This window comes from Leptidea sinapis, chromosome 7, assembly GCF_905404315.1.
Source record: "Leptidea sinapis chromosome 7, ilLepSina1.1, whole genome shotgun sequence".
Taxonomy (NCBI): Eukaryota; Metazoa; Arthropoda; class Insecta; order Lepidoptera; family Pieridae; genus Leptidea; species Leptidea sinapis.
Genome location: NC_066271.1, coordinates 15,600,878 through 15,615,026, shown reverse-complemented (window position 1 = coordinate 15,615,026; position 14,149 = coordinate 15,600,878). Strand labels below are relative to the sequence as shown.

Genomic DNA, 14,149 nt, shown 5'->3' with positions numbered 1-14,149 from the left:
ACAGCTCTGAAAGCTCAAACATGAAGGCAAAGGCGCTGCCGCCTTGGTTGCTTGTTGACGCGGACGCGGGCCCCGGTGGCCTCGGTCTCAGGACCGACGCCGCCGGGCGGGACGCTAGCGGTGGCCGGAGGGGCGCGGGGGCCGCGAGAGTGGCCTCTGTGGCAGCTTAAGCAACCGGAGGAGACCTCGCCCAGGCGTTTACCTTAGGAGGCGGCGCAGGTTTGAAGGTCGGAGTGAACTCCACCTTCTCTGCTCTGCCTTGCGGCTGGCGGCGCCCTGGGTGACGCTTGTGTTTGGGTGCCTTGACGGAAGAAGCCCGAACAAGAACGCCGACGGAAGGAAGCCAGAACAGAAGAACACCGAACCTCTGCCCGGCTACACATCGAAGAACAGCTTCACCAGCTCGCCGAAACGACGAATTCCTGTTCGACAAATCTCTGCTCGAGGAATATCAACCCAACGAAGAAATGGAAGACACAAACCAGGCTCAGCCACTCCCAGCGCCAACCGCGACAGAAATCTCCAGCATTTCACTGTCGATGCGCATACTACAATTTTGGCGGGAAAATCCGCGATTGTGGTATCACAGCTTTGAAGCCGCCACCGATGATCTCAAGAGGAGTCAAGCCCAGCTGACACAGATTGTGCTCGTCCAATTAGAAAAGGCTGACATCGAACAAATCTCCGACATCCTATTTAACATACCGAGAGACAAACAATATTCAGCAATCAAGGAACGTCTCATATCGGTATATGAAGAATCCGACAGCCGCAAGTTCCAGAAGCTACTCGCCGAGATGGAGCTTGGAGACCAGAAGCCTTCACAGCTACTGCGACGCATGCGTAACCTTGCAAGGGACAAGGTTACTGATTCCACCCTCCGCATGATGTGGAGTAAGCTGCTGCCAGCCCACGTCCGCTCCGTGCTCGCCGTCAGCGAGTCATTCAGCGCGAAGTCCACGCTGGAGGAACTAGCGTTGCTTGCTGACACAATGATGGAGCAAATCCAGGGGGTAGCAGCCGTCTCCAGCCAGCCACCAGCCGCCTCCAGCCAGCCACCAGCATCAGGTCCAGAATCATCGACGTCAAATCAGGTAGATCACACACAATTCCTTATTAACGAGATACGAAAACTATCACTAGAAGTCGCCGAACTCAAGTCAAGGCCATATCAACACTATCATCGCCACCGATTTCGCTCGTCATCTCGCAAAAGAACTTCGTCACAACACCGTTCCGCACACTCAATAGCACACCAACACTTTACTGTTATTACCATCGCCGATTTGGTAGTGAAGCACGACGTTGTACTTACGTGCTTGTAAGAGCCATCGGGAAACTAGAACGGACGCTAGCTGCGGCGGTCCTTCACACTTCATACCGCCTTTTTGTCACAGACAAGAAAACAAAGATGTCATTCTTAGTAGATACCGGTGCTAATATATCCGTCCTACCAAGAAAACAAGGCCTGAAAGCAACGCCTCTACCATTTAAATTGTACGCTGCAAACAACACAACAATTTCAACTTATGGTGAGAAAACATTAGAACTCGATCTCAACCTCCGTCGACCATACAAGTGGAAGTTTATTGTAGCTGACGTCACGAAACCAATATTAGGTGCCGATTTTCTCAACCACCATCAACTTATCGTAGACTTAAAAAATCGAAGATTAATTGATGCCGTCACAAATTTAAAAATCAACGCGCCAAGATAAAAGGAACGTTGAAGTCGTGCAAACTAGCTCCGTATATTTTATAATTTTTTAATTAAATTCGTTAATTTAGTGGAATAATAATTAATTCAATTTGTTACTACAGTTAAAAAATTTAAGTGTAAACGTTATCTGTGTGTAAATGTGAAAGGAAAGGTGTGTAAGTACTAAACAAAAGTAAAGAAACCGAGTGACTTTAAAATTATACTCACATCGTCATATCTTGACCCCGTGGTGGAAACTTTCAACTTGCAAGTGAAAAGATAATTATTGTTTACATCACCACGCATAGTATTCATCACACGAGTCAGTTTAAATTAACATTTTCACCATTTTATGCCTAAAATAACTCCGAACGTCACATATCCAATTTAACTCTGCTTCATTAAAATTCACATCTTCATATTTTGACCCTATCGTAAAAACTCTCAACATTAAAGTGAAAAGATAATTATTGTTTAGATCATCCTGCATAATATTCATCACACTGGGCAGTTCAAATAAACACTTTCGCGACATTACTGGAACAAAAGATTCTTAATTTCACACAAAATAAAGAAACCCTGCTTCATTAAAATTTTTGCTCGTACCCTCATCCTCTTCTATCATCAGCAAAGCCCTACAGAACAATTAAAGGCAATATTACAATTCCATATATTTGCCAAAAAATCACACCAAGGCTGTAAAAACACTATTGTTGGAGAAGTGACGTCCGAGCGCTGAGTAATTTTTTGTGCACAATTTTTAACGTTCAATCATGGCAAATTTTGAATGTGCTGGGTGCCCCAATGCACTAGATAACACCATGTCATTGCATTGTCGCCAATGCAATGATAATTATCATGTTGCGTGCACACGAATTTCTATCCAAGATTTTAGTGTGATGAGCCCTGAAATGAAAAGTTCATAGATATGTGATGTATGCAGATGTAAACAACCAAGAGGAGATAAAACAAACACTCCAGTTCGAAACTCACCGGTAGATATGGAGTTCGTAACTCAGCGCGTAAAAAGTCGTTCCACTTGCTCCTGTTTATCGGCTAATAATGTACGAGAAATAATCAGAGACGAATTACGCAACATTTTCAGTAATGATTTACACCCCAAAATTCAAGAAATAAAAAATACACTTGCCTCATTTGAAACTTCCATGTCGTCATTAAATCAAGACATAGATAAAATAAAATCTGAACATGCAAATCAATCCACACAAATGCTACACGTTATCAAAGAGAACGAAACTCTGCGAGCAGCAAACCAGACTATTACAACTCGTCTCACGCAGCTTGAACAGCAGACACGAGCTTCTAACATTGAAATCCAATGTGTTCCAGAAAACAGACAGGAAAATTTGTTCAACACAGTACAACATCTAGGCAAAATCATTAAATGCCCAATAGCCCCAGAAAATATACATTTTTGTGCAAGACTAGCGAAGATGAATTCTAAAAGTCCCCGACCAAGATCGATTTTAGTAAAGTTCAGTAGTCCTAGACTTCGAGATGAGTTTTTAGCAGCTACTATTAAATTTAATAAAAAAAATAGCACCGCTAAGCTGAACACTAGCCATTTGGGAATCACAAGCGTCAAAAATACTCCAATATACGTTGCGGAAAATCTCACGCCAGAAGGAAAACATCTACATGCTGCAGCTCGCCTTAAGGCGAAAGAGCTCGGTTTCCGTTTTGTTTGGGTTCGTGATGGAAAAATATTTGTCTGAAAATCGGAAGGATCTAACTACATCCATATACGTAATCATGATACTGTGAATAATTTGTCATAGAGTGGCGCTAAATTTGTATTATTTTCTTATTTTTTACAAAAGGGGACTTTTCAGAATAACATTTCTATTTATTACCAAAATGTTCGGGATCTCAGATCCAAAACAATTGATGTATTTAATAACATAGTTTGTAATGGATATGATATTGTTATTATGACGGAAACATGGTTAAATGTGAGTGTTTTCGATTCAGAAATTTTTGATGATCGTTATCATGTATACAGACGTGTTCGGGAGAGTAGTGGTTATCACGCTTCAAAGAATGGCGGCGGTGTACTTATAGCAATTTCTAAGCAATTAAATTCTGAGCGGCTCTTTAATTTCGAGTCTGAGTGCGGGGATCTTTGGGTTTGCGTAGAAGTAGAAAATTACCAAGGTAAGCCTCAAAAACTTTATATATGTGCTGTGTATATCCCCCCACCCGTCCAAAAACACATTCTTGAGCATTTTATCAATAATGCAAGTCGAGTATTGGAGTCAGTCGATGACAATATAATTTTTGCTGGTGATTTCAACCTAAGTAGTATAACATGGTCTCTGGAGCCACACGGGCATCTTTGTGCAAACCACTCCAATAGTTATCTACAGAATCTTTTAACAGACTTCCTCTCGTGCCATGAATTGAACCAATTTAATCATATCTCAAATTCTAAAAATAAGGTACTCGATCTCGTATTGTCCAATATTAACATTGATGATATTCTACCATGTCCTGATCCTTTGACACGTGTTGATCCCCTTCATCCACCATTGGTTTTCGCAATTCATTTAACAAACCCGGCATCACTAGTCCCTAATTATACCGTTACAAAATATTGTTTTCATAAGGCTGATTATGAAAACATAAGGAAAGGTCTCATTGAAATAGACTGGAGGGATTTTGAGTGAATGTTCTTGTGTTGACGATATGGTTGTACTATTTTATGGTGAAATTCGTAAATTAATTTTGAAATATGTACCTAAAGCAAAAGCACGCAGTCATAAATACCCAGTTTGGTTCACTCCGTGTCTGATCAAGTGCATTAAAGAAAAATATAAATATAGGATGAAAGTTCGAAAATATAACAATCCTCGCGATAAACTATCCATTGATTTATTGAAAAAAAGATATGCTTATATATATGCTCCTACGCTAAATATATTGAACGACTTGAACTATCATTACAATCAAACCCTAAATTAATTTGGTCATTCTTAAAACAAAAGAGAGGCAAAAGTTCGTATCCTTCAAAAATTAAAAACGATAATAACTCTGTTTCCAATGGGACAGACATTTGTAATGTTTTCGCTGATTATTTCTCGTCAGTATACAGTTCCAATAATAGTAATAGTAATAATCAAAATTCTAATAGTATTTCAAATCTTATCAACCCTTGTTGTAATGTGTACCTTGATTATATATCTTATACAGTGGACCAAGTTTATAATGTTTTAAAAAGACTTGATATTAGGAAAGGAGCTGGAGCAGACGGTATTCCATCGATATTTGTACATAATTGCGCTAGTGCATCAGCTTTACCACTTGCACTGATTATCAACAAATCTCTTAGGACGAGTACATATCCAATCTTATGGAAAAAAGCCCCGGTGTCCTTTATTTAAAGCCGGTGACAAAGAGGAGGTAAAAAATTATAGACCTATTTCCATAATTTCTGTTTTTGCAAAAGTGTTTGAGCTACTTATATGTCCTGTCGTTTCATGGCACTTTAAAAGCTTTGTTACATCTGAGCAGCATGGGTTCGTGAAAGCTCGATCAACAGTTACCAACCTTGTTTCCTTTGTGGAAGACATTACTGAGGCTCTTGATACTGGCAAATCCGTTGATGCAATCTACACAGACTTCAGTAAGGCCTTCGAGAAGGTTGATCACTCCATTTCACTATTGAAACTCAAAGGCATAGGTATAGCAGACCCATTGCTGAACTGGTTTAAATCGTATCTTGCCAATCGGTCATCAACTGTTGTTGTTAATGGTTATGCTTCTGAGCCATTTTTTGCCTATTCTGGTGTACCTCAAGGGTCTCATCTAGGGCCTTTGTTGTTTAACATATTCATTAAAGACATCAGTGATTGCCTTACGAATTCTAAGTTTTACTTATTCGCTGACGATCTTAAGATCTTTAGACCTGTCTCTTCAAATGCAGATGCAGAGCTTTTACAGGAAGACTTAAACAATTTGTTATTGTGGTGTCGTAACAATGGCATGATTTTAAATGCTAACAAGTGTCATGTTATGAATTTTTCTAGAATGAAAACATCTCTTGCATCAACATATTACATTGATGGTAGTCTTTTGTCTGAAGTTCCTCACATACGCGATTTAGGAGTTACGCTAGACAAGAAGCTCCGCTATAATATCCACATAGATAATATTGTTAGCAAGGGTTTTAGGACTCTTGGCTTCCTCTTTCGTAACTGTAAGCAATTTAAGGATGCTCGCACTAAAATAATTATTTACTCAGCTTTGGTACGTAGTATTTTGGAATACTGCAGCGTTGTATGGAATCCACACTTTAATATTTACTCACAAAGAATCGAAAGGATACAAAAGAGATTTCTTCTGCATCTATCTTAGTAATCTAGTTAAAACTCTTAGGAGTTACGAGGATAAATTAAAGTACTTCAAGCTTCAGTCACTTTCGAATCGAAGACAGTTCCTCGATCTTACTTTTTTATATAAGTTGGTGAATGGCGTCATTGATAGTACCTATTTATTAGCTCAATTAAATATTCGTGCCCCACTGAAGACAATAAGGCCGTCGTCTTTTATGCCATTCGTAGAGCACACGCTCACGTCAAAGACGCTATTCTCCAATTAATAGATTGATGTTGAGTTATAATGCTATATATAAATTATCACATAAGAAATGTATTGGTGTCATAACAACTACTGTTAATAAAGAAAAGGATAAAGAAAAAGATAAAAAAGTTGATATTGATATATTTTCAGACCATATTTCGTCATTTAAACGGAATTTATTTCATTTATATTCATGATTTTTTTTTTTGTAAATTATAGGCAAAAAGTATATTTTATTCAAATAATTAATAAATACTGATAAGTTTAAGTCTGTTTTATATAATTGTGAAATGATGCATGTTTTTATTATTATATAATATTATTGATCTCTTATTCATTTACGTTTAATTCAATTTGTAATATTCCGATAATGTTTGCATTTATTTTAATTAAATATGTTTGTGTCTATGTTTTTGAAATGTGTGTAACACCTATAATTAACTCAACACTTAGAATTTATTATTCATTGTAATAATGTTATTATACTTTTGTTAGTGTTTGTCTTGTTGGTGTTAAATAAATAAATAAATAAATAATGTCAACGACCTCACCCACAATACGAAGTATCGATATACAGGCCCCGTACCACGCGATACTCGCCGAATTCCCCGGTACCACGAGATTAACATCGATGCAATTATCGTCAAAAATTAACGTGGAACATTATATTGAAACACAAGGACCTCCATTACATTGCCGTGCTCGTCCCATTCCACCTCATCGTTATGAAATAGTGAAGAAAGAATTCGAAAACATGATGCAACAAGGACTCTGCAGACCGAGTAAAAGTCCATGGTCTTCACCACTCCATATAGTACCTAAAAAGAATGGAGATATACGGGTGTGGTGATTATAGACGATTGAACAGCATAACCAAACCCGATCGTTATCCAGTGCCGAGAGTCAAGGACTTCACCCATCACCTGTCTGGTAAAACAATATTCTCCACAATCGACCTCAACCGCGCTTACCAGCAATTGAAGACCAGGGAACAGGACATAGAGAAGACAGCTATCATCACACCAATGGGTTTATTCGAATTTCCTCGCATGTGTCCTGGTCTGAAGAATGCGGAACAAACATTTCAGCGATTTATTCATGAAGTGCTCCGTGGATTAGACTACGTTTTCCCATTCATCGACGATTTACTCATAGCCTCAGCAAACGAGACTGAGCATCGCGATCACCTAAGAACAGTTCTCAGAAGATTGGAAGAAAACGGTATCACTCTCAACCCCGCGAAGTGTAACTTAGGCAAAACAGAAGTCAAATTTCTTGGATACATCGTATCAAAAAACGGTATACAGCCACCAGAAGAGAATATTAAAGCCATTACCGAATATTCAAAACCGAAAACTATATAAGGTTTAAGACGATTTCTAGGCATGTTAAATTTCTATCGTGACCACATACCGAATGCTGCATCAATACAAGCTCCGCTAAACGCTTACCAACACCATGTCAAGAAACGTGATAAAACAAGAATTGAATGGACCGACGAAGCATCACAATCATTCGAAGAGTGCAAGAATAGAATATCCAAAGCTACCTTACTCTCTCACCCATCACATGATGCCCCTATCGCAATATTCTGCGATGCGTCTGACAGTGCAGTAGGCGCCGTCCTACAGCAAAACATCGAAAATAATTGGCAACCACTCGGTTACTTCTCAAAGAAATTCTCAGAGGCGGAGAAGAAATACTCAGCGTATGACAGAGAACTCTCAGCCGTCTATAAGTCAGTGAAACATTTCCGTAAGATGTTTGAAGGACGTGAATTTATTATATTCACAGACCACAAACCCCTCACATTCGCTATGAATGAAACACATACTGCAAACAAAACGCCACGCCGAACGCGCCAATTATTATTCATCAGTGAATTCACAACCGATATTCGACACATCAGTGGAAAAAACAATATTATTGCCGACGCATTAAGGCGAGGTTTTCCCAACACTTTAGGCAAAACTCACTCGAACGTATTTATCTATACATTCGACACAGGCATGGCTGAGACACAAGCCGAGCTATGCGGGTCAACGTTCCGTTCCGTTCCGGGGTGGGGTACCCCGGAAGGACCGCGTAATATTTTATAAAAACGGTTGCGCAAGAGTACAGGCAAGTTTAGACAGGGTCAGTAACTGTCGTCAGTGCTGGCGCCGAAAACTGACTCGTGCTATTTAGACGCAGTCAGTATTTCGTCAGTAGTCGAGGATATTTCTTTCGGTGTACACACGTTTGTGAAGTCAGTGCGGAAAAATAAATTATCGAAAACAGCAAAAAATTAAACTTAGTAATTTGTTGAGAAAATTTACGTTTGTCATGATGCAAGAAGTAACTGGTATGTTAGAAGAAGAATTATCCAAACAGAAAAGAGTTTGGGTGAGAAAATGGATAGATGACAGAGATAAAAATTGAGGTTCTGCTATGTTGCTAAACCAGTTGAGAATTGAAGATCCTCGGGAATATAAACTGGCTTTGAGAATGACTTCAAACAACTTCGAGGAATTGCTTATGTTGTTATCGAGCTCCATTCAGCGTCAAGACACATTTATGAGAGACGCCTGGCTGACCTTTGGCTGGCAGCCAAAGTGAAACTCGAAATCACGCTGACATTTTTGGCTTCTGGCATGTCGTTTCGAAATCTCAGTCACTTTTATCGTGTCTCGATACCGTCTATTTCTAAGTTAATACCGGAAGTGTGCTGGGCAATATATGAGTCATTGAAAACACAGATTAAGGTAAGTTATTTATTGAAAAAGTACTAAAATATCAAAAAATAAACAATCACATATAAATCATTATAATCTAGTCAAAAGTAGATACTAAGCTGTATCAAAAGCATAATCAATAACATTAGTTGTTATTAAGTTATTTCCCACTCAACGTTATTAGGAGTACGGGCGGCACTGATGATCACCTGACTGGGATCTACATATCTTGGACCTTCAGTTGGCGATGAAAAGTAAATTCCCATAGAGCTGCTACTGGGGACAGCTGTCTGTGTAGACTGGGTGGGATAAAATCCTAAGGAGCTACTGTTGCGGCTGTTTGTCGTAGAAGCTGGACTAGAAGTATAACGGTTCTGCTGAGGCTGTGTACTAGTAGTAGCCCTCATAGAAAAGTGGGTATTTGGGTAGATATTGACGTTTCTTCTTCTCTTTTCTAGATGTGCTAGTCTACACTTCGATATTATTCTCTGAATTTCTTCCCGTGCTATACATTGTTCCTCAGAGAGTTTTTTTAACTGAGAAGCCACATGCTTTCCGTAAATATCACAATCATTTTCTTCGTCTGATGGCATGTTAATACTATGTGATACATTTTTTATGTCTTTTATCATTTCGGACATCTGAGACAGTTTGCTACGTTTGACCTCGGTCTTTTCGGTTGATTTCAGATTGGTGTGGTCAGCCCGGATTCTGAAGCTTATTTTCAGCATTACTAAGCTGTCTTCTCTCTGATCTTATCTCATTTTCAACATCATCATCATCATCACCAGAAACAGGAATATTTCTGGGAGTATCAGAATTATCCTGAAAATAAGTAATCAGTTAGTTAACGAGTACCTAAATCGACTATTATTATGTATTATTATAAGTATAGATGTACACACATTACTACAAGAGGAAAGATTTGATGGTTTATTGTCTGTTTAATACAATTATTATTTTTCATTTGCAGATTCCAGATGGAGAGGATGAATGGAAAATTATCGAGTACGGATTTAACACCAGATGGAATTTTCCCTCGTGTTACGGAGCAATTGATGGAAAGCATATTCCTATCAAAGCTCCACCAAATAGTGGAAGTAAATTTTACAACTATAAAAAAACAAATAGTATCGTTTTGATGGCTATTGTAGACCATAACTACTGTTTTTTATACATCGATGTTGGTGCGAATGGCAGCGCTTCTGATGGGGGGACTTCTTTAAAAATTCTTCCATTTATCGCCGTTTAGAAGATGGATTACTGCCAATGGATGGAATAATTGTTGGCGATGCAGCTTTTCCGTTAAAGACTTATTTACTAAAACCGTATCCAGGTACGCAACTGACTACCGGTGAAAAAATCTTCAATTACAGATTATCTCGTGCGAGGCGTATTGTGAAAAATGCTTTTGGAATTCTAGTTTCCAGATTCCGTGTGTTTGAAAAAGCAATTCCCACCAGTTTAAAAACAGTTGATGCAATCGTCTGTGCATCCTGTGCCCTTCATAATTGGTTGCGAAAAAAATCTAACTCCTACATAACACCTACTTGTGTAGACAGAGAGGACTCTGAAGGACAAATAATACCAGGTACTTGGAGATCGGAAATAACTCTATTAACAAGTATAACTGATCAACTTAGAGGTAACTACTCCGTAAATGCGAAAGAGAGAATAGATTTATTAAAAGAATACTTTATGACGAATGGAAGTGTACCGTGACAATTAAACAGAATTTATTAAGTTATATTTTGTGTGATTTTTATACTAAAAATAAATAAATATTGTGGGTACTTACTGTTGTTTTCCTTTGTATAGTTACATTTCTTATAAAAGCGTCAATTTCTTCGAACCATTTCACTTTTGGGATATACACATTTCCACCAGCGCCTGATTTTGGGGACTTTTTAATTTTATCCAGTTCCAAGTATTAAGTTGCCCTCAAGTTTTTAATTTTGTGATGCGGTGCGAGTTGTGCGACGCAGCGTGGTCCCCGTACAATACAGTGGCAGCGACTGACCAGCGACTGACTTCGACATTTACACGGTGTCAATTGCGCTGGCGCGGGTGGCGGGGGGAGCGGATGACGCCGAAAATATAAAGCGGGAATATTGAAGTCAGTGCTGACGCGACAGTACTGTACTGACTTGAAATCAATTTATACGATGGTAGTGCCAGGTCAGCACTGACTCGGCAGTCGACTGACGTCAGTTACTGACCCTGTCTAAACTTGCCTTACGAAATGCTGTGATATTTTTATGCATTTTGAAGTGAAAATTCTTAAGGCGCATGAGGGTATTTTTTTTACAAATTAAACGAAAAAGAACGTCACAGATATTTGAGATGTTTTTATTCAAGGGAGAGAGCGATTGACACCGATTGAGGGAGAGTATTTTTTACTCTCGGGCTTCCCTACTAGCCTTGTTTCGTGCAGTTTTTTTTTAATTCCAAGATGGCCGCCGCGCAAAATTATGATCACAACATTATGGGTATCGTGTCCGAGGTTTTCGAGGGTGCAGAGAACGATTGTGTGATTATTTTTGAAATTCAAGATGGCCGCCGCACAAAATTATGATAACAACAATACGGGTATCGTATCCGAGGTTCTCGAGGTTGCCGAGAACGATTTTGTGATCATTTTTGAAATCCAAGATGGCCGCCGCACAAAATTATGATTACAACATTATGGGTATCGTATCCGAGGTTCTCGAAGGTGCAGAGAACGATCCTGGGATCATTTTTGAAATCCAAGATGGCCGCCGCACAAAATTATGATTTCAGCAAAATGGGTATAGTATCCGAGGTTCTCGAGGGTGAAGAGAACGATTTTGTGATCATTTTTGAAATCCAAGATGGCCGCCGCACAAAATTATGATTTCAGCAATATGGATATCGTGTCCGAGGTTCTCGAGGGTGCAGAGAACGATTTTGGGATCATTTTGAAAACCAAGATGGCCGCCACGCAAAATTATGCTAACAACATTATGGGTATCATATCTGAGGTTCTCGAAGGTGCAGAGAACGATTGTGGGATCATTTTTGAAATTCAAGATGGCCGCCGCGCAAAATTATGATAACAACAATATGGATATCGTATCCGAGGTTCTAGAGGGTGTCGAGGACGAATTAGGAGCGGTGGCCATCTTGGATTCCAAAAATGATCCCAAAATCGTTCTCTGCACCCTCGAGAACCTCGGATACGATACCCATATTTTTGTGATCATAATCTTGCACGGCGGCCATCTCGGATTTAAATTTATTTTCTGCACCCTCGAGAACCGCAGACACGATATCCATATTGCTGAAAACATTATTGTTTGCGGCAGTTCTCTTGGATTTCAAAAATAATCACAGAATTGTTCTCTGCACCCTCGAGAACCTCGGACACGATATCCATATTGCTAAAATCATAATTTTGTGCAGCGGCCATCTTGGATTTGAAAAATGATGACCAAATCGTTCTCTGCACCCTCGAGAACCTCGGGTACGATATCCATAATGCTGAAATCAAATTTTGTGCGGCGGCCATCTTGGATTTCAAAAATGATCACAAAATCGTTCTCTGCACCCTCGAGAACCTCGGACACGATATCCATATTACTGAAATCATAATTTTGTGCGGCGGCCATCTTGGATTTCAAAAATGATCACAAAATCGTTCTCTGCACCCTCGAGAACCTCGGACACAATATCCATATTGCTGAAATCATAATTTTGTGCGGCGGCCATCTTGGATTTCAAAAATGATCACACAATCGTTCTGTGCACCCTCGAGAACCTCGGGTACGATATCCATAATGCTGAAATCATAATTTTGTGCGGCGGCCATCTTGGATGTCAAAAATGATCACAAAATCGTTCTCTGCACCCTCGAGAACCTCGGACACGATATCCATATGACTGAAATCATAATTTTGTGCGGCGGCCATCTTGGATTTCAAAAATGATCACAAAATCGTTCTCTGCACCCTCGAGAACCTCGGACACGATATCCATATTGCTGAAATCATAATTTTGTGCGGCGGCCATCTTGGATTTCAAAAATGATCACACAATCGTTCTGTGCACCCTCGAGAACCTCGGACACGATATCCATATTGATGAAATCATAATTTTGTGCGGCGGCCATCTTGGATTTATCTAACTTCCCTAAAGTACATACATACAAAAATCCCACGTGGCATAATATTCAAAATAATATTACGTTTATTTTATTTTAGTACTTTCTGACTTCCATTTACCTATATATTTCAACAAATACGCTGTCGCATCATCATTATTTTTTTACTATGATTCCCTCTTTGTACTTGTTTGCTAAAATCTTACGTAATATGAGCCCGAGAGACACGAACACAATACCTTCCTTGACAGTGGTCACGGGCGTACTGACTATTGCTGGCATGAGCGAGCATGCAACCAAGGCGTCGCGTTTGGTTTATTACGAAAAAAATTTATATAAAATAATTCACAAAGCGTATTGATAAATCCCACAATGAAAACTTATAAATACTAATAAACTATCGAATATATATATCGAATCGATCTCAAGAAATGGATGCCCAGCGACACTAACAAGCGATCAAGGTCGACAATTCGAAAGCTCTCTGTTTACCAACCTCATGAAAACTATGGGAGTTAAACGGATACGAAGTACTAGCTATAACCCAAAGAGTAACGGAAAGGTAGAACGCTTTCATCGTTGTTTGAAGACAGCCCTTCGTTCAAGGTTAACGAACACCTGTGCATGGGTCAATGAACTACCAACCGTATTATTAGGCCTGCGCGCAGTCCTACGATCGGACACAGGCGTTAGCGCCGCCGAACTAACATACGGCTATAACCTTCGTTTACCAAGTGATTTCTTCGACATAGACACACATACATCATCAACCTCATTGGATCATACCTACGTTGATAAATTACGTACCCATATCGCAGCTAATAAACCACACTCACCTACTTCACATCGTAATAACAAACACATATTTGTTCATCAAGACTTACATACATGCAGTCATGTGTTTATTAGAATAGATTCAGTAAAACCACCTTTACAAACACCATATGAAGGACCGTACCGTGTTATCAAACGAAGCGGTAAAGTTTATACCATTCAGTTACCAGGTCGACAAACATAT

General features: G+C 39.4%; 1 long non-coding RNA gene across 1 annotated transcript; it reads left to right on the top strand.

Annotated features, from left to right (window-relative positions):
* Positions 1-8,502: 8,502 nt before the first annotated feature.
* On the top strand, positions 8,503-10,758 carry LOC126965346 (uncharacterized). Its single transcript, XR_007729523.1, has 2 exons — positions 8,503-9,041; positions 9,985-10,758. It is a non-coding gene; the product is annotated as an uncharacterized LOC126965346 (long non-coding RNA).
* The last annotated feature ends 3,391 nt before the right edge of the window (positions 10,759-14,149 follow it).